The sequence below is a fragment of the Rhinolophus sinicus genome, linkage group LG12, assembly GCF_036562045.2.
Source record: "Rhinolophus sinicus isolate RSC01 linkage group LG12, ASM3656204v1, whole genome shotgun sequence".
Classification (NCBI taxonomy): domain Eukaryota; kingdom Metazoa; phylum Chordata; class Mammalia; order Chiroptera; family Rhinolophidae; genus Rhinolophus; species Rhinolophus sinicus.
The window spans coordinates 43266736-43287906 of record NC_133761.1 but is presented as its reverse complement, the minus strand read 5'-3'; the positions used below and the strand labels follow the sequence as shown (position 1 = coordinate 43287906).

Below are 21171 nucleotides of genomic sequence, written 5' to 3'. Positions count from 1 at the left end.
CACACATCCTCTCATTTCTGCTGGGATTTGTCACAGTTTGTATGTTGGGTTCTCAGATCCTTGCCTCACTGTCACTTCCGATTTGAGGAGTGTCATGCAGGGTGTCAGGCTGGGTCTCTGGTCCCGCTCCCCACATAAGAACGCACGACATGGTGAGGCCAAAAAGGAACACCCATGGAGCCATAGATAGGGGGTCATACCACTATAGTCTCGCTGGCGGCTGGGTTGGAGACACAGGAAGCAGGAGCCACACTATCCGCAACCTGCCGTCTACTTCTCTCTGCCAACCAACCCCACTTGCTAGTTGCAATCAGCCCTTGCTAGCTCAGCCACCATCTTCTTGCTAGCCCCCATTTGCTGCTAGCGTAGCCACGGCAGTTATATTAGTGGCCAATGGCTCACTGGTTACAACTGACGGCCAACTAGCCACAGCTGATGGCCATCCAATCACAGTCGATGGCCATTTACTACCCGAGACAGCACCTTTCCACGTGAGGCCAAGAGCCTGGAAACCGTACTCTGTCCCCATAGGGAGATATTCACAGATCCAGTAGCCTATCCTGGTTGCCTTATCGGGGCCAGGGATCTTGTCTCCATCGATATTTTCTAGGTCTTTTTATCTTCTCCAGTTTCAAAGATAAACTTGATTGTCAAACATAGTGAATTTCTTCAATGAATGGTACTTTGAAAGACGCAGATATTTGGGTGCTTAGTCTGACTATTCACTCTTAGAGGACCACCATGACTGGGGCTCTTTGAACTAGGGCTTCATGGAAAGAGGACAACCCCCCACACCTCCCTCCAGAGGAGGTACTTCCTTCTCTTCTTTTTTCTCCTTTGTTTTTGCTCTTCTTTTTTTTTAAAGAAAGAACAGTGCCTTGCACATATAGATACTTGATAAATATGTGAAAAGTTGCTTTGGATCTATGTCTAACTCTTGTCTTGAGATGTTCCCAAATGAACGGATCAAACCATCTGTAAAGGAACGTGTCTGCCTTTCTTTTCTTAACTTTGAAGTCTGAATAATGAAAAGTTCTGATGAAGGGTGTGTACAGCATAGAACAAATTCCTTACCTGATTAGTCAAGCTACCTGACTTCAAACAAGTTTTATTTTTGTCTCTATTACTGGTAAACTGCACAGCCTCCTTCTTCCTGGCTCAGCTCCAGTTTGATCAATGTGTTTGGCTAGGGTAAATTAGTAAATCCCTAAATCAACTTGTTTGGGCAAAACAGATGAACCCACCATGACATGAGCCAAGCAGAAACTTCCCCTGCAACTTTCCTGTGACTATGACATATGGCTGATCTCTAGAGGTTTGTCCCTGTGCTGCAGGGAGTGAGTCGTACCTGCCTCTGTGCACGCACGTCAGAGGTTACCCAAGTTCCTGAGTCTGTGTTACACTGAGGTTTGACTCAGAACTGAAGGATGAACAGATCAATGTCACCCGGAGAGCATCTGATCTTAATCTCGAATCTGCCTCTGGTTTTGGTGAAACTGTTTGGTGAAGCTCTGAGCAGGAAAACAGAAATGCTCTCTTATCTGGCATATGGGAGATAAATGAAATGTGTACCTTTCATTTTTAACAGCAATCTTTTGAAAGTGCCTAGATAAGCCCATGAAAGTAGGGATTTCTGCCATATGCGTGTTGCTTTCAAGTCTACTGCAAATAGTTTCTCACAGATGATATTTCATCATGAATTGTTTTGGTTTTTGGTGATGAGCGGGTACCTGTATGACAAGCATATCGTGGCTCTTGATGGTTCCCAACCAGCCTCAGAAATCCGACACCCAGTTACTGATATTTGATATGATCACTGGCAGCCAAAGTATATTCTCGGGTTAGTTTAGGACTACGTGGCACAAAATGAGTTTGGGGAGTTAAACGGGCCCGGGTTTGAGCACTGGCTCTGCCACCAGGTTGCAGCTTCATGCTTTCAGGCACGTCACTTCATCTCTCTGGGCCTCAGTTTCCTCATCTGTCTATGATGGTCATTAAGTGAGATGACGTGTGCAAAATGTCTGATACTAAGAGATGCTTAAAAGACAGTTGCAATGAGCCACTAAAGTTATAACAGTCACTTAATAAGCATTTATTTATTAATATTGAGTGCTGATTTCCAGGAAAGGATAAAACACAAATGTTTTCTCTGTCTCTTAAACATGTATATCTCCATACTCGAATATAGGAACTTTGTTACATATACACATATTTGATTAACCTATATGAATAAATATGTCACACACCTCCCACATAGCTCTGAAAATGAGAAATTGGGAGAGTCAATGGAATGGCGTTCCATTTCTGTTTTATCAGAGTTTAAATTGTCCCATATCCTTGGAATGAATGACCATAATATTAACTGAATATAAATTGAAGTATTATATACTCACACATTACTGATTCATCACATTCACTTGTTCAGAAATGCAATAAAAGGTGTGACATCTTAGTTCATCTCTTTTATTTATGCCCTTGGCTTGAGCATTTTTATTACAAATTTTAGAGATGTATGAAATAAATTATTTTAGACCTGTTTTTAAAATTTCTACATATGAAAACTTTCACTATTTTAAGAAAATTAGCATAATGTTGCTATGTCATATCAAAACTTGACACGGATTGCAACAAAAAGAAAAGAATCTTGCAGCTGATTTCTCTAACAAACGTCACTACAAAAATTGTGAATAAAATTATGTCCAGTGGAACCCAGTAATACAGTCATCAAATAACTCTTAACTTTCAGGTGGTGTTCACTGTAGGAACATAAAAATGGTGCAATATTAAAAATTCTATGAATGTAGCTCACGGTTTTCGGATGCAGAAAGCATATGAGCTTCGGGTCATTTGTCCACTTGGCTACGCTGAACCCAGTTCCACTGAATTTCTTTCTCTTCATTATAGAATAAGTCGGCTGACAGGAGGAAAGGACTAACAACTCTGAACAATTTGTGCATACATGAGCAATGTCAACTCTTCTACCTGACTGACAGCAGTAGTAAAATGCTATCCACTTGAAGACACAATCTGATTTCAGAGGTTTTAAAATGTCAGAAAGATGTGCATCTAACCTTCCACTATGCGATGATGCAAGGAGTCTCCAAGTCAGAAGAGGGCCTCACTCGACCGTGCTGGTGCCCTGATCGTCCAGCCTCCAGAACTGTGAGCAATATATTTCTGCGTATATAAGCCACCTGGTCCATGGTATTTGGGCAGAGCACACGAAAGGACGAAGGCACCTCATGAGAAGCAATTTAAACAGAGACAGAAAGGGCACTGGCACAGTGAGTGATGGAGCTCATGCTACCTAGCGGGCAGCTGATGTAGTTTTCATACATTCTGCTTATAAGATCAGGAGTTAAGCCTGCATCTAACTACACAGCATGGTTAGGACCACCCAAATCAGATGACGTGTAACTTCAGAAGACAGACATATCTCTGAAAGTTATTTTCTACAAAAACATTTTAGGACACATGTGCTTCTTATCAGCAAGACATGCCAGAAAACATGACCTTGCTATAACAAAAGCAGATAACCATAGGGCAAAAATACACTGTGATAAGAGTACACATAATAAAAGAGTTCTCTGTTATTAAATAAAAAATTTTAAAAACCCACAAAATATCACAGGAGATATAAAATCCACATAGAAGAGGCAAAGAGAAAAAGAGACACCAGACAATGGAGGTAAGTGGTTTTCAGGAGTGTAGATTTGATAAAACCTTTCAGAATGCAGAGGAAAGTGACCTGATCTGGAAGTAGAGATAATCCTTGATATGGAGGGCAGAAAATGGGCACTCAAATAATGAATTGTTTGTATTCCTGAGGAAGGAAAAAAAGAACAATTGAAACAGAATCAATTACCAAATTTATAATGGAAGAATGTTCTTCCAGAATGAGAAAAAAATTGTGTACACATTGAAAATGGTCAAAGTGTCGAAGTCAAAATTCAGTGCAAAATACAACCACACCTAGATCTCTTGACAAAAAAATTATAGGCTAAAGATTTCATAATTTCATCCATGAACAAAAACGATAACCTACATAAGAATAAGAATCACATTAGCCTTAGAGTTCTATAACAACAACAACAGCAACAGCAACAACAACAAAAACTAGAAAAAAAAGAACAATATGAATAGCATTATCTGGGAAAGTTTATGACCCAATAATCCCATAAGACATTGAGATAAAGGAAATGGAAAAAGATTCTTATATATACAAGTACTCAGAAAATGCATCATTTGTATAATTCGGCAAAAAAATTCAAGTTTGATAACATCCAGTGTTGCTAAGAGTAAGGAAAAGCAAAGATGTTTGTATATTAATATTGGTGGAAGTATAAATGGCACATCCTTTTTTGAGACATCTTGTCGTGATACATCAAATTTTAAAGTGTGTTCTTGGCTCTATAATTAATTGATGTCAGTGATTTGTAAAGTCCTCTAAAATAGAGCACTGGGACTCAAATTTATTGATCATGTGCTTTTGTAATTAAACCAATCTAGATAAAGTCTGTGCTTTAGGGTTTGATGCAGAGAAGGAAAAAAGTTGGGTTACAGGTAGCCCTAAATCTACATACTTCAGGGTTCTCTTTAAGGTCCATTCACATACTTACATGGTTCTGCCTGTCCTGAGAAAAATGCACGTTAAGTGCTGCTTGGAAATATGGAGACACCACAGAGCTTGGACCCCGGCAGACCTGGGAGCACCTTTCTCTTCCTCGCAATGGACTTGGGGAAGACATTTCCATTAAGACTTGTAAAATAGGTAGAACAATTTGCACTTCACAGAACTGTGGCAAGGACAGAATGAGATAACATACATAAAACTTCTATGGTGTTATCTGACACATAGTATATACTCAATAAAGACTATTATTATTTAATTGTCAACTCACAATCTTGGCTATTGACCCATTTAAAAATGCTGTCTTGTGCTTAATTGAATAGGGTTCTGGAGAAAATGAAGCTATTTGATGCAGTACTTCACCTGGGGTGCTTTTCTTGTTGTAGACATCTATGTGCGGTGTGTTGTTTGATTTCACTTCTTTTTTTTAAAACTTTTATTTATTTTAAGTGTGTTTTCCCAGGACCCATCAGTTCCAAGTCAAGAAGCTGTTTCAATCTAGTTGTGGAGGGCGCAGCTCACAGTGGCCCATGTGAGGGATCGAACCGGCAACCTTGTTATTAAGGGCACCGCTCTCTAACCAACTGAGCTAACCGGCTGCCCCTGCTTTGGTTTACTTTTTGCCATAAAGTTCTCACCTCATATCTTCAGCCAACACTCAAGTACTGTTCCAGGCCTCTCTCTAGTCTTACAATGACTTTAGGTGAGCACTACCATGTGCAAAAATATACCGCATTTCATGATGGTTGACAGAAGAGACAGCTAATCCCAAAGAATGTCACAGTTTGCTAGTGTTGGAATCTGTAGGGAACTCTAATGGCATGTATTCATAGCAGTTCCATGGGTGACATTACATTTGTGTTTGGAGGATTATCTGAGGAAAACTCACTTACTGTTCTTTTGAAATTGAAAAACTCCAGGTCAAAATCAGCTACAGTGAAATCGTTTTTTAAAAACGATTTCAGAATGCAAAGGAAATCTGCAAATAACTCTTAAGAGAGCCTGGAAACTGCTCTCTTCAAACACAATTGAATTCTGTTTTTCAATTACAGTTGACATACAATATTATATTAGTTTCAGGTGTACAACCTAGTGATTAAACATTGATATAACTTGTGATCACCCTAGCACCCATCTGACACCGTACATAGTTATTACAATATTACTGACTGTATTCCCTGTGCTATACTTTACATCCCTGTGACTATTTTGTAACTGCCAATTTGTACTTCTTAATTTCTTTACCTTTTTCACCCAGAACCCCCAGTCTCCCTCCCACCTGGCAACCATCAAAATGTTCTCTGTATCTAGGAGTCTGTATTTTTTTGTTCATTTATTTTGTTCTTTAGATTCCATGTTATGGTTTTGTCTTTCTCTGTCTGACTTATTTCACTCAGCACATTACCCTCTATGTCCATCCATGTTGTTGCTGATGGCAAGATTTCCTTTTTTCATGGCTGAGTGATATTCCATTGAATATATTTACCACCTCCTTTTTATCCATTCATCCATTGACAAACACCAGGCTACCTCCATATCTTGGCCATTGTAAACACTGCTGCAATAAACAAATGGATGCACATGTCCCCTTGAAGTAGCGCTTTGGGTTTCTTCCAATAAATACGCTGCAGTGGGATTACTGGATCCTTCTTTCTCTTGTTATAGTCTTTGTCTTAAAGTCTATTTCATCTGGTATAAGTATTGCTAACCCAGATTTTTTTGTTTGTTTGTTTCCATTTTCGTGAAATATCTTTTTCCATCCCTTTATTTTCAGCTTGTATGTGTCTTTCAATCTGAAGTGAATCTCTTGTAGGCAGCATATGTAAAGGTCTTGTTTTTTTTTATCCATTCAGCCTTCCTATGTTTTTTGATTGGAGCATTTAACCCATTGACATTGAAGGTAATTGTAGACAGGTATGTAGTTAATGCCATTTTATTATTCATATTTTTTTATCTTTTTTTCTTCTTCCTGGGCTCTGCAGAGGGACTGTGATTTGGGAGGCGTCAAAGACACACAGGGAGAGACTGAGTTGTGTGGCTGCAGGACGAGGACTGGAAAGGCAGTCACCATTTTCCCTGTGTGGGTCCTTCTCCTGTGCAGCCAGCAGGTGGGTGTCATCTTTCCTGTGTTCAACAGTGAAATCTTTATTTCTACAAAAATATAGTTGTACCTTACTTTGAAATAAAAGAACTTGGTATCCTAGAGCCAGGTATAGAGAGTGAAGATTGGAGTGACCTGGGAAAAGAACCACGTGGTTGAACATAAAGTGCTGCCTATCCCTGGATTGTGTCCATGTCCACTGATACGTGGGCGTATCCTATTATAAGGGAGACTGAGAGCTAAATTATAAACACATGTATTGTGTTCATCATATGAAGTCATCTTAACCACAGCCTCAAGCAGAAAGAGAAAGTTAATTATTGCTGAGTTAATAAACCAAAAACTGCTCTTGAGTCATTGGTATTAACCTACCTAAACAGGAAAGGTGGGAGTCAGAAGGGGTGGTGAACATCAGAGAGAGGTTGGAAGAGCACAGCTAGAATGATCTAGGGAACGTGAGTGAGCCACCAGTGTCTTTTATACTGACCATAGGCTGTATCTGAAAGATGCTCTTGGCTGCAAGTAACAGAAATCTCAAACTGTCCTAAATGTGGAGGAAAGGCATTATTTCATGGAACAGGAAGTCTAAATGTAATACGGTCTCCAGAGGCAGCCTAAATTAGGCTCTGCTTCATTGTTCTTGCTTTGCCCTGTGTGTGCCAGCTTTGTCCTCTGGCTGTCTGCCACTATTATCACAAGAGCAGGGGAACTGACAGGAGAAGGATGGCAGGGGAGGAGTGGAGAGAGAAACCTCCCATTGGTCTGATGAAGCCAGGAGAGGTCAGGTGCCCACCATTACACCTATTGTTATTGCCACAGAAATGTGTGCTGATTGGCTTAAACTTCATCCCTGAGTCGTTTACTTGACAAGAAGACAGAATTACAGGCAGACCTCAGACATATTGAGGGTTGGGTCCCAGACCACGACCATAAAGCGAGAATGGCAATAAAGTAACACCTAATCTTTTTGCTGGTGGAGGGTCTTGCCTTCAAACTGTACAAAAAAGCAACACCTGTGAAGTACAATAAAGTGAAGTGCAGCAGAACGAGATAGGCCTGTGATGTTATTGGCTTAGACCAGATAAAGCCTATCTCCCATTCTGAGGATGGAGTCAGAGCCCCCTTAATCATAGAAGCTGCAATCATAGAGCTCGATTAGGAAGCATACGATGGGGGCTAGATGGGGAAAGAATGCCAGTGGACAGCTAGTGGGTTATACCACACATACTCAGTAAGCAACCTTCTGACCAGAAGTCAGCCTTTAAAAACTCACTGTCCATAGGGTATAAAGGTCGGATCGCTTTGCCACTTACACTTTTCATAAGTTAATATATTGGCATCTGTTTTATCTTTTTTTTAATTTTTCATTACCTCTCAAGATCTCCTCAGGACTGAACCATTCTTGAGGTGTTGACAAAATCGTGTCTCTGTGCTTGCATTTCCGAGGACCAATCACACCACAGAATATAATGAGTTCACCAAGGTACCACCACATTCTGGGCCTTTCATGGGCATATTTCATATTTCTTGTCACATTTTATGCTTTCATCATTCATATTTTCTGTTTCCCCAACTTCCAATACATGGTTGTTCTAAATGCATCAGTGGAAGTATTCTAAGTCTGTATCCTGGGTTGCTGCCTCAAACCAGTACAAATAGAAATCCAAATTATTTTATTTTCTCTCCATTTATGATGCTCTTAATTCTTTGATATTTGTGTGTGTGCACTCATGTGTTGCACATTTTTTTTATCTGTCTCACCCATTGGAATATGGTAAATGAGAGGCTTTGTCTGTTTCAGTCACCGTTGTAACCAGGGCCTAAAACAGGGCCAGACATGTACTCGGCCTTCAACAAATTACAAGCGGTCCTTGCTTTGCACAGTCACATAGGACCGTAAAACGACTGTGCAAAAACCAGGCAAAGTAGCATTTATAACCAATGGAAAAAGTTAGAATTGTTCCATGACCATTAGCACAGTTCATCAAAACATCAAAATCTCTCTAATGTTAGTTATAAGTACAGAGCAAAATGAAAAATAGTAAAACCAATATATTCAGTACACTGTAATTTAAAAATTGAAAACATGGAAAATAAAGTGTTTTATTTCTTTACAAAATATGTATCAGGTGGTCTGAACAGTGCTTGCCTTCTCCTTGTTTAACTTTCAGCCGGAAGTTTCTGTGCCTTGGCAAATTGCCATACTTCTAAGTTTGGATCAGCTTTCAACATTTTATGCTTTCAACTTTCAACATGGTGAAATATCTTGGAGAGTTCCTTTGTTTGTAAAGTTTTTTGCCAGCGTTCCCTCGTCTTGGACATTTCATCCTTTGGTCTCAACCACTTGCCTCATTTATTTCGATAAGATTGCCCTCACTAACTAGCTATGGCTGCCTATCCAGAATGTCTCCAACGGCATAAGGTCAGCATTTCCTTGGTGCGCTAATTCTCGTAGCTTCATTTAATGCCATTCAAATTTAATTTCCAATGTTATCACTTTTCTTCCTTTGCTGCACTTTATCTTTAGTGGCAATCTTCCTCTTTCAGTTATCCATCTTTGTTACAATATCACGTGGCTTTATCATTGGGAGACGGGAGGCAACACACCTACACGCTTTGCTGTCCGTGCATGAACTGAGTAACAGATGCGCGGTGACCAATCTGAACAGTCCTCAACAGACTTTAAAAGAAAGGACGCGATTGCCACTAATGATGTGCATCTGTTTCTTCTTTAGGGGTCTGAGGACTGAAGACCTAGCAGCACCGTTTGTATTTTATGTGAGTTCACAGTTAATATACTGTCGTAATTGACATGTGAACCGGAGTGTTGGAGGACTGAACTCCAGTAACTGAAAATCGTGCAAAGTGACGACTGCCAGTAGTGGAATGAATAGGTGACTGAATGAATGACCTCTTGACTATAGGGAAATATTTGTTCTCTAGCTAGTAAGGACCATTTTACAAAGTTTATATATTCAAAGTAGCTGTTAGAATAATGCAGTGAGCAAAACGGACATGAGTGTGACCCTCTGGAGCGTACATTTTACGGGAGGATATAGGCAGATACTAGTCCAATACAGCATGACAAGCAATATAATGAGGAAAATATGAAAAGCTATGGAAACACATTGGAGGAACACTTAACTCTCTTTTTAACAATCTGAGGGGAAAATCCGGGGAGGAATAACATTCTCACTGCGGTGTGGGAGGAAACCAAATGAAGAGGGATAAGCATTTCAGGCAGATGGAAGTCCCAGAGGTGAGAAGGAACTTAATAATTACATCGATCTGAAGACACTTCATATGCCCTGGACAAACAGGGGGAAGCAAGTGGTGGCAGATGAGAACTAATGAACATATCTAGGTGGGAGGGTGACAGTGAAAGGACTTGGATGAAAAATAACGGTCAATTATACTCATGAAAAAAACCTTAAGTTATATGTCAATTATACTTCAATAAAAATTTTGAGAAAGAAATAGTCAAGTGGTTAGAATGGACGGAGGTGACTTATAAGCGACAAATCTTAGTTCCTCTTAGAAAGGTCTGGGCATATACACTTTCTCCAAATTTTCCATTGTAACACACAATAGTGAATGACCTCCTAGCAGTTGTCTCAGTGGGACTTTACTAATTTGATCTGCAATAGAAAGTAAGCACATCAATTGACTTATGTAAAATTTAAACATGATATAATTCCACAGAAAATTGTGGGATTTTTCCCCCCAATAGAGTTAGTGATACAAAGAAACTCTTTGTACTTAGACAAAAGTCTTGCAGATCAATTTGGCTTTGAGGAAATCACCTAAATGTTCTGGTAATTTTTAAACACAGGAAGGATGGTTGTTCTTTTCTAACCTCAGAGCCATAACAAGAGTGTTCTTGTTACTTAACTTCCTTGGACGAAACATGGAATTCTTTTCTCTTAACATCTACTACTTTTACTATAGTAATAATCATCAGCTGTTAATAATGACTACACATTTTTTCTTCCTCCTTAGTCTCCACTAAAGTAAATGTAATAAAATACTAGCAAAGGAATTTTTACAATCCATAAACTTATAGGAATAGGAAGAGAATAGGAAAGGAGATGGTAGCAGATAAGAGATTACAACGAATTTTTGGAATCTGCAAAGTGAATGTCAGAGTGTAACTGATTTAGCATGGTAAAGAAAGACCCAACTTACAATGTGTGCAAGGTGTGGACAAGCTGAGTGAGTACTGAGCCATTCTGCAAATCTATGAAGAGGCTCCTGAAGGCAAAAGTAAGAGTGAGGTGAGGGGCTGAAAAGGGAAAGATTGGCCCATGAAAAACTCCTCCACAGTCGCCACATACTCTCTTTCGTAATCCACTTGCTGAATGGAGAGAACGCCAGGGAGCTAGATAAGGGTGGGAGCCATGATATGGTCAAGAGTGGGGTCCCTGAGGAACATATGGAAAGCTTGAAAGTGTGTATGAGAGGTCAGTCAATTTTGCATCCCCTCCACCCTTGATATATGTACAACTCTGTAGAATCTCTAGGAGGAACACAGAAGGCTTTTTCTCTGAGGAATTGAATAGGAACAAATCAAGTCACAAGGATACCAGCTAAAGTGGACAGAGGAGTGACAGTACTAGCATACTGAGTTTCGTTCTAGCCATGGCTTAGGGTCAGGTTGGGTGGAATGTAAAGGACATATCTACAATTGATTTTGCTTGTCTAATGGCTTTGGCTAAAGCCTTGAGTCATACGTCGAATAGTAGTGGAGATAGAGGGCAGCCTGGCTTTGTAACTGATCTTAGTGAAAACATCTCTGGTATTTCCCCTTTGAAATAAGATACTGGCTAAAGAAATAGGCCATATATATTACATCTTGTTAAGAAAGTACTCCTCAATTCCTCTTTTCTTGAGTGTTGTTATCATGAATCGGTGTTGACTTTTGTCAAAGTCTTTTTTGGCATTGATAGAGATAATTATGGGGTTTTTTTCCCTTAGATTTAGTAATATTATGTGTGGTATTGATGCATTTCCTAACACTGAGCCAAATTGTGTTCCTGGAATAGATTCCACTTGGCCATGGTGTATTATTTCCTTAGTGTGGTGTTAGATTCTTTTTGCTAATAATTTGTTTAGAATTTTTCCATTGATATTCATGAGTGATACAGATCTATAGGTTTTTTCTTTGTACTTTCTTCATCTGGTTGAGGTGTCAGTATTACACCTGCTTCGCAAAAAGAACTTGGAAGTTTTCATTCATTTTCAAGGCTCTGGAATAATTTATAAAGTATTAAGACTATCTGGTCTTGGAAGACTTGGTAGAATTCACCTGTGGAATGACCAGGTTTTGTGCATCTTTATTGGGTGGATTCTTAATAACTGTCTCCACTTTTTTCTGTGGAAATTGGTTGAGTTTTCTAACTCTAAGGGGGCCACTTTAGGTAACATATATTTCCCCAGGAAATTATCCATTTCTTCTAGGTTTTCCAATCTATTACCTAGAGGTCAGCAAAGTAATCTCTTACTACTTTTTAAATTTCTTCTGTTTGAAAGGTTATTTCCCCCTTGTCATTTCTCATTCTATATATTTGTATTAATACTTTCTTTTTTCTTAATCAACCTAGCTAGTTGTTTGTCTGTTTCATTAATTTTTTTCCACCAAAAACCCCCACAAAAAAGCTCAACAGGGTTTTGATTTATTAATTAGGACTAGTCTTTTTCTGTTCTCTATTTCATTAGTTTCTGGTTTTAACTTTAATATTTTCTTCCTTGTGTTTGATTTTATTTTTAGTGTTCTGTTTCTAGGCTTTTGAACTGTCAATTTAAATCAGAAGCATGCAGACAGATTTATGGAAGGGGATGTAAAGAAAAGTTGAGTTTGCTGATTTAGAGAGAAACAAGATGAAAACACACCGAAATCAGGGGAAACTCTGCACTAAGTAATTCCAAGACAGAGCAAGTGGTGTGGTGGCCCAGCGGATGCAGGTGGGGAGAAGGCGCAGGGCTCACCCAGCTGTGTTTGTGGACTTCATGTTCAGCGGCAGTCTCGCGGCGGCCCACTGTGAAAATCGTGGGTGGATCGGTGCTGCTTCTGCACCACGCGTACCATTTCCTTGTTTACCAATTCACTTAGGCTAATTAGCCTTACAGCCAGAGCAGTGTACCTTTTTCATATAAAGAGGTACCTAGAGTAAAGCTGGGGCTCAAAGAGAGTTATTGGTTAATGGGGACAGAGTTTCAGTTTTGCAAAATAAAAAGGGTTCTGGGGATTGATGGTGATGGTTGCAGACAATGTGAGTGTACTCAATGTCACTAAATTTTACACTTAAAAATGGTTAAGATGATAAAGGTTATGTGTATTTTACCACAATTGAAAAAATAAAAGAATATGTGACTCTTATTAAAGCAGCTTATGTATGTTTATTGCAATGAACTGAATATCCAATTAACCTAAACCCTTTTGAAAATAGTCCTCTGTTTCTTCCTTCTGTGTATTGTGGCTTAGGGTTGAAGCTCTCAGTTCTACTTATGACGATGCACGAGAGAATTAATTAAATATAGATGTCTCAGCAACTTCAGATGCAGCTGATCTCTCCCTTCTGGAAAAACTCTCCACTCTCAACTTCCAAGGTACAACGCTCTTCGTTTTCCTTCTACATTACTGACAATTATTCTTCAATCTTCCTCGCTGGGCTTCCTTCTCTACTTGACATCTAACTATTAAATTTAGACTCTGCCATTCATTTAGACGCTCTGTACTCTCTGTATTCCCTCCATGAGTCATTGCATCCTTTCCATGGCTTTAAATTCCACTGAGAAATCCTGAGACGGAAATGGTGTGAATGGGAGGATATTGGTGGATGTTACTCAGAAAGCATGTCAGGTGTGCTCTATGGCTACGCTCTGGAGGGGTGCTGGAGAACCCATAGACAACTAAAATTGTTTCCTCTGATCCCCTTAGGATGCTCTGTAACAGAATGCTCAGAACAACTCTTTTCCGGCCACATAACCATTTTACAAAAGAAAAAAAAGCAAACAAGATTCACCGTATTCAGACTGTCTACATTCTTTTTGTATCCTTTTCCCTTCCTCCGTTCCCTTTTATCGATCCTGCTTTTGTCTTTGTTCCTTAACACCAAAAGTCTAATGGTGGTGTCCCTCGCATGCGTTTTCTTTGGAGCCATCTATCTCCTGATGGTGCTCAAAACTGTCTGGATTGAATGTGTCTTCTGCGCTCCGCACATGTACAGAGGCCAGAGGAAGACCGGGGAAACTGAACCATGGATGCTTGCACTACCTCTTAGGAATCTGAATTCCCAAGCGCCCTCAAGCCTCTCCTCCTCTTCGTCATCATCTTCTCAATACACGGCACAAACATCCACCCAACTGCTCAGACAAAGCCAGGGGCGCAGTTGGCTGTCTGTGTGTTTTACTGTGGACCACATCTTCCTCTCACCCCTTATTCCATCTCCCACAACGACAAACCTTTCTCTGACAAACGAATGAAATGAACTAGTGAATGATTAATTGCAAAGGAACACACTTTGTAGGAGGGTTTAATGGTGAAATATGATTGATACTTTGTGGTGATAAGTGTATTCATGTTAATAATTGGTCTAAATGATCTGTGAACGTAGAACTGTAGGGGAACCAACAGAAGAAATAAACATGGCCCACACCCTTAAAAACATGTTAAGTAAAACTAGACAATGTGCAAGAAATTCTTCAAAAATGAATTTGCCTAAACTTTACCCAAGGCTGGGAAATGCAGGAGAAACACTTGAACCCAAAGATGAAAAAAGGGACTTTGAGAAACACATAGTGGCAGGTGCAGCTGCTTATAGAGGGGGCCCTGGATGGATGGATTTACTGATTAGCTGAGGACTTTAAATCTGTCCCAGTCCCAGCAGAGGGACATTGGAATTTATTATGCAGACAAGTGATTCGGTATTCTAGAGTAAGTTCTTTGTCAATGTGACACAAGTTCATTAAAAATTTTCGCAATGATGGTTTTCTTCTACTTTTTGATCGTCTTTAGGTTCTCTTCCACCTCAAAATTCAATAATTATGTGGCCCTCTTACAATGAAAGTAATTGATGAATGCTTGTGTTGTGTCCGTGCCCACTCTCCAGCCCCCAGGCCTGACAGTGTTGAAAGTTGCTACGCAGATGGGCTTTTCCTTTTGGACTAATGGAAGTAGGAAGAATATTTTGTACGCGGGCACCTGAATGGAAACAAAAAACAAAGAGAGGGTGTGGGAGAGGCTGGCTCAGGCACCCTGAGAGTGTACAGCAGAGAGCGGACAGACAGACAGATGGCAGGGCTGGGCAGGGCTGAGCTGTGTCTCAAGGACATTGCTGAAGTCCAGCCTCTAAGAGGCAGCTGAACACAGAGGCACAGCAAAGCTTGTCTCTGAACACGTCAGACATACCTGGGGACTCAGCCGCCACAGGTAGAGGCTAGTGAGTCAGCAAACATACACAGTTATATCAATATTATCTCAGTTAACCCGAAAGGCTGGTGAAAGAAGGCTTCTGAGACGGTGATACTTGAGCAGAGACCTAGAGGAGATTAAGGTGGAAGCCAAATGGTATTGGGGAGAGAGCATTCCTGGCAGACCCGAGAGTAGGTGCCCCCCTTGGGCGGACATGCCTAGTGTATTCAAGGACCCAGTGACACCGGGGAGAGTACGACCATTAGGAAATGAGATCCACTAGAGGTGCTGTGAGAATTAAGTCACAGCGAGCCCTAGAGACCATGGTGAGTGTGCAGGTTCTGAATGACAAGGGAGTCCATGGAAGGGCTTCAAGCAAAGGAGTAAGTAATAAGGCATTTTAGCATGGACCTTTCTGGCTGCTCTATGGATCATAGACGGTAGGAGGTTAGGGTAGAAGTAGGAAGACCAATTAGGATGCTATTGTAATGGTTTCAGCAACAGGTAAAAGTGTCTTGCACTCTTCTCTTAGCAGTGGAGAGACATGTTTGAGATGTAATTTAAAAGTTGACGGAATATACGTGTAGATTGAGAGTAAGGTGTGACACGCAGGTTGTTAGCCTAAGCAACTAGGAGAAGGACTTACGTGTTACAAGACGGGAAAGAAGGAGAGGGGCAAGTTGGAGACAGGTGGAGCGAAGAAGTTTATTTTGAACAGGTTCAGTTTGATGTTCCTACAAGATATCTAAATGGAAATGGGGAGTGGGGCATCGGATACAGGAGCCTGAGGCTGAAGTTCAAGGGAGATCCAGGCTAAACATACAATTCTGGGAGGTGTCAGTGTATACATGGCATTTAAAGCCATGGGACTAGAGGAGATCATCAAGGCAATGAATGTCCATTGGGGAGGGGAGGGGAGGGGAGGGGAGGGGAGGGGAGGAGAGGAGGAGGAGAGGAGAGGAGAGGAGAGGGGAAAGGCAGGCTGGGAGAGCAGGGGAGGAGAGGGGAGGGGAAGGAGTGGAGGGGAGGGGAGGAGAGGGGAGGGGAGGGGAGGGGAGGGGAGGGGAGGGGAGGGGAGGAGAGGAGAGGAGAGGGGAGGAGAGGAGAGGGAGGGAGGGAGGAGGAGGAGGGAGGGAGGGAGGGAGGAGGGAGGGAGGGAGGAGGAGAGGAGGAGGAGGAGAGGAGAGGAGAGAGGAGAGGAGGAGAGGGAGGGAGGAGAGGAGAGGAGGAGGAGGAGAGGAGGAGAGGGAGGAAGGAGTGGAGGGGAGGGAGGGAGGGAGGAGGGAGGGAGGGAGGGAGGGAGGGGAGGGGAGGGGAGGAGAGGAGAGGAGAGGAGAGGAGAGGAGAGGAGAGGAGAGGAGAGGGGAAAGGTAGGCTGGCTGATTACTGCTGGACTAGGAGGCCACTTTCTGTTATACCCACAAATTTCTGCTCCCATCAGAGCAGAAATATTCTTGTAAATCTTGTAATATACCAAGACTTATAAATCATTTAGTTGAAATTATTCTCAAACCTATTGTGCCAGTTGATTTATTTCCATAATTATAACCTTTAGGTGAACATTAGGAAAACTAATTAATATTCATCTAAAATAAGGCCTGTTTCTTTGAAGGTTTTAGATACACTCAAGAATGGCAAATTGCTAAATAAATAAAGTAAAATTAAGTATGAGCAAGGCAACTGCAAGAAATTAGGAAAAAATGAAAATCTGGATGATAAATTCTGAATTCAAAATGCTTCCCGTCACGGTATCTTTTGTCTCTTGCTATTGTTTAAAGAAATAAAACTGGAAATAAAACATAATAAATTATGCACGTCGTTAGCGCAAGAAAGATGATACGGAACTCTAATCAGTGGCCCTCTAAGCAGCGGCTGTGGACAACCCACCGGCTTCATAGTTACAGCTGAATTTTTGTCTCTCACTTCGGCTTGTCTTTGGATGCATTCTTTCATATACTCTAATCGGAGGGAATTGATAGTAAAATTTGAGTTAATTCTCACCTCAGCAAGCCTACAATTTCAAAAATTTAGAATACTGTGTTTACTCATCAGATGTAAACAGTGTTTCTCACCAACTTACTGGAAATCCCCAGGATATTGATCTACACTCATGAATTTATTAGGAACCCCTGCCATCTCCTGAGGGGTGCTTCTGTGTTAACAACATACAGCCTAAACTCCTCAGACGACGCCAGGCCGAATCTTCCTTGAAGCTTCTTGGCGTTCCCCAGGACTCTGCTTTGTGAAGTCCCTATTCCATCCAAACTAATTCTATCGTTGTTCATTAAACATGCCGTGCTTCTTCTACGCTTTTAAAATACACCTCTTCCCCTATGTGCTCCCCCTTCAGTTTTTCATATCCAAATTCTTTCTGCCTTTCAAATTCCTGTTCAAATTAAACTTTACCCATAGATCTTGTCTCCACGTCATAAATGAGGCTCATTCATGTATTCATTCATTCATTCAACAACACGTATTAATTGAATCTTTACCGGGCTCAGTGCACTCCATCCTCTGAACATTTATCTTTTTTAAAATCTATTTTTCTCCATCTTGTTTTTTAACAGTATTTCTCTGCTGCCCTACAGCATCTATTTTATTGCTTTATTTTAAAAATAGAAATCAAGTCTTTATTATTGGATCCTGTACAGAACCTGGAAACATGACTTACATGTTATAAATTCTTAAATAATTATTCACTTAATGTAAAATAGAAATGCTGGTCCTATTTAATCTTGTCCTTACCCAGTGCATACCTATAAACACATTAAAGATTTAATGAAGTGAGTGAAACCTCCCAAATTAAAGAGAATTATGATACACCTCTGTCTTGTTTTGACAATTCAAGAAAGATCATTTGTAATGTGAATGGCAGTATCTGATAGCTGCTGTTTTCCCAAAGTGAACAGGACTTTTTTTTTTAAGAGGCCCATGCAGTGATCGAACCCACAACCTTAAGAGCACCGCACTCTAACCAACTGAACTAACCAGTCGCCCTGAACAGTACATTCTTTAGGGTGAAAAAGTCTCTCCTTGCCCTCACAGTGGACAGTTTGAAGTCCTTCAAACATGATATATTAGCATCTACTACAAGTATTAAATACTTATTAAATACTGCCTCAGAGCCTTGTGTTCTATAAGTCATGTTAAAAATGAGTTTAAGTCTGTTTATTTTCAGAGTTTCCTTATTCACTTAGGAGACAAACATATTGTAAAACTTTGAAAGTATTACTATACATGTGTAGTGGGATCTGTAAATTTTATTCACACTGCAACTCACATGGACAGAAAATAGGTTGCTTTTTCTGTCTAACTGATTTGGTCTTCCTGACAAGCCCCTATTGTTTAAGTAGTATGACATAAAATTTCAATGTTTGCCTAATATGGTCATCTGTGCCTGATGCAGTCATTTATAAAGAGTCCCTTTTCATAAATCTTCATCTCTTTAAGATAAAAATCACCGGTCTCAGATTTCCTCTCTACCCTTTCCTTGCTTCTCTCCAAAAAAGGAAAAGGTGTGGCTTGCTGAGGCCCCATGGCCACAGGGAAAAGCTTCCTCGGAAATGTGCTCCTTCCTCAGGGCCTCTGCAGTGACGACCACATCCTCCTGGTCACATTTGTTCTCCACAGCACCCTGGGGTGAGGTGTGCAGTCAGTGTGCTTGGTGGTTGGGGCTCTCAGCTGTGTGAGGCTAGTGGCGCTCCCTACGTAGCTGGGCCTTGCTCATGCAAAGGATCCTTCTGCAATTTACTGCCACCTGCCTTCCTGTTCTGGCCCAGGTGGCCCACCACTCAGCAGGGACCGGTGTTCACACATTCGGCCCCATAACTCCCAACTCAGCCTCCTGCCAACTCAGGAACAAATTTACATATGGCTGGTGTAGTCCCTTCCTAGAGCTCTTGTAACAAAGTACCATAAACACAGTAGCCGAAAACAATAGAATTTAGACTTAAGGTGACAGGTAGTTGTGTGCTCTTACCGTTTTGGAGAGCAGAAGTCTGAAATCAAGGTGTCAGCAGGATCATACTCCCGCTGAAGGCTTAAGGGAAGAATCCTTCCTGGCCTCTTCCCCGCTTTTCGTGCTGCCGGCGCTCCTTGGCGTTCCTTGGCTTGAAGCTGCGTCACTCCATCCTCTGCCGCCATTGTCACCTGGCCTTCTTCCGTGCATGTCTTCATGTCATCTTTAGAAAGACATCAGTCATTGGGTTTAGAGCCCATCCTAATCCAGTATCACTTCATTTTAACTAATTACATCTGCAAAGACTCTACTTCCAAATAATGTCACATTTTGAGGTTCCAAGAGGAAAACAAAAGGAAACTCTAGAGTCAAACAATGCATAAAGTAATCCTGCTTATTAAGAATAAGAGATTTATTTCATCTACGTTTGAAATGTTTTCATATGCTTCCCAAGATGTTATTTGGTTTCTGAAAATTGTATGTAAATAGTTTCTTCCCGCCACACCTAACAAATGTTGAATATTTCTTACACAATAATACTTGGTTGGCCGATTGGCTCAGTTGGGTAGAGCGCTGTGCTCATAACACCAACACCGCCTGTTCAATTCCCACGTGGGCCAATGAGCTGCACCCTCCACAACTACATTGAAAAAAAAACAAACAACGACTTGACTTGGAGCTGATGGGTCCTGGAAAAACACACTGTTCCCCAACATTCTCCAATAAAAATAAAATTAAAATAAAAACAATAATACTTAACTTCCCATTAAACAGCAAATTGTTAGATTGAGAACCTCACATGTCTTAATATAGTCTTAGGAAGAACCAATGGACCTTGGAGACTAAACATATGGGCAGCAGAGAAAGGAAGGAAGAAGACTTAAGATGACAGATAGTTTTGCCTTGATTGTACAGACTTGTAACTATTGAAGAGTGTAGTATTCCAACCTAGCCTAACTGTTAATTCATGCTATTTCCTTAATTAGATACTGTATGTTGAAATTTCAGCGTTGAAATGTACTTTCATTGTTTTCAAACATGTGAAACTACTACTCTGTTAAGATGCCTACAAGGTCTTAATTCCATTTAAGCATGGAAACTCTACGGCAAGACTTCTTTATCACATTAGGGTCATGGACCTTTATGATAATTGGTGACTATTGTGGAGGATCTCCCCCCAAAATGCAAATATACTACATTATGTTTACTCTTCTAAGTAATTTATGGACTCTCTGAAATCCATTCATGGATCCCAGGTGAAGTTCCATTTTCTATTACTTATTTATTCCTTGGCAACTCAATCTTAACCTACTTTTGCAAGTGGAGCATCTGTCATATTTGTCCACCAAGCATTGCCCCTCCCTTCTTGTAGTATATTTATGTAGTGCTTTATAGTTTTAAAAGGTGCACATATTTAAAATTGATAAAATCTACAGCATAATTTATCAGCATCATCATGAATATTTTTGTTTAGGGAAACTTTTTTAAAATGCTTTTATTAAGCACCTAGTTTCTACCATCTCAATGTATGTGACTGAATTTTAAGTAGAATGCCGTTCTCATAGTGTACAACCATGCATAAATAGGGACTAAAAATGGTTTTTTTGGTTGTTCACAGAAATATCATTTATAAGAGATAAATTGGAATCTAACCAAATGTCTAACAATGAAAGAACGATTAATCTATTCAATTAAATACGTTACAACCATTAAAAGTGATGATCAGCAAGAATTTATAACAACATGGAAAAGTGTTTATATTTTGATAAATGAAAAAAGGTGACTACAGATTTCCTCTTCTGTTAGGATGTAGAAAGTCACGAGAGACCATCATTCTCATCTTAACAACTAAAACAAGACAGATAAGCTATAAAATATACATTTAAATCTCATCAGAGAACTGAAGAAACCTAAATGAACTAAATTTCAGAAACTAATGAGTCTTTCATAGAAGGGAAAAGGTCGCCACTTCTCTTATCCATGATGAAATGATGAGAAGAGGATTCTGCTGTACTTGGTGGGCAAGGAGAAAACAACCAAATTTGACAGCATCTGTGGTTACACATGATAGA

General features: G+C 40.4%; 1 long non-coding RNA gene across 1 annotated transcript; it reads right to left on the bottom strand.

Annotated features, from left to right (window-relative positions):
- Positions 1–13849: 13849 nt before the first annotated feature.
- LOC109461252 (uncharacterized) lies at positions 13850–19307 on the bottom strand. The gene is made up of 2 exons (XR_012490657.1): positions 19121–19307; positions 13850–14931 (listed from the first exon to the last, which is right to left on the bottom strand). It is a non-coding gene; the product is annotated as an uncharacterized LOC109461252 (long non-coding RNA).
- Between the last annotated feature and the right edge of the window lie 1864 nt (positions 19308–21171).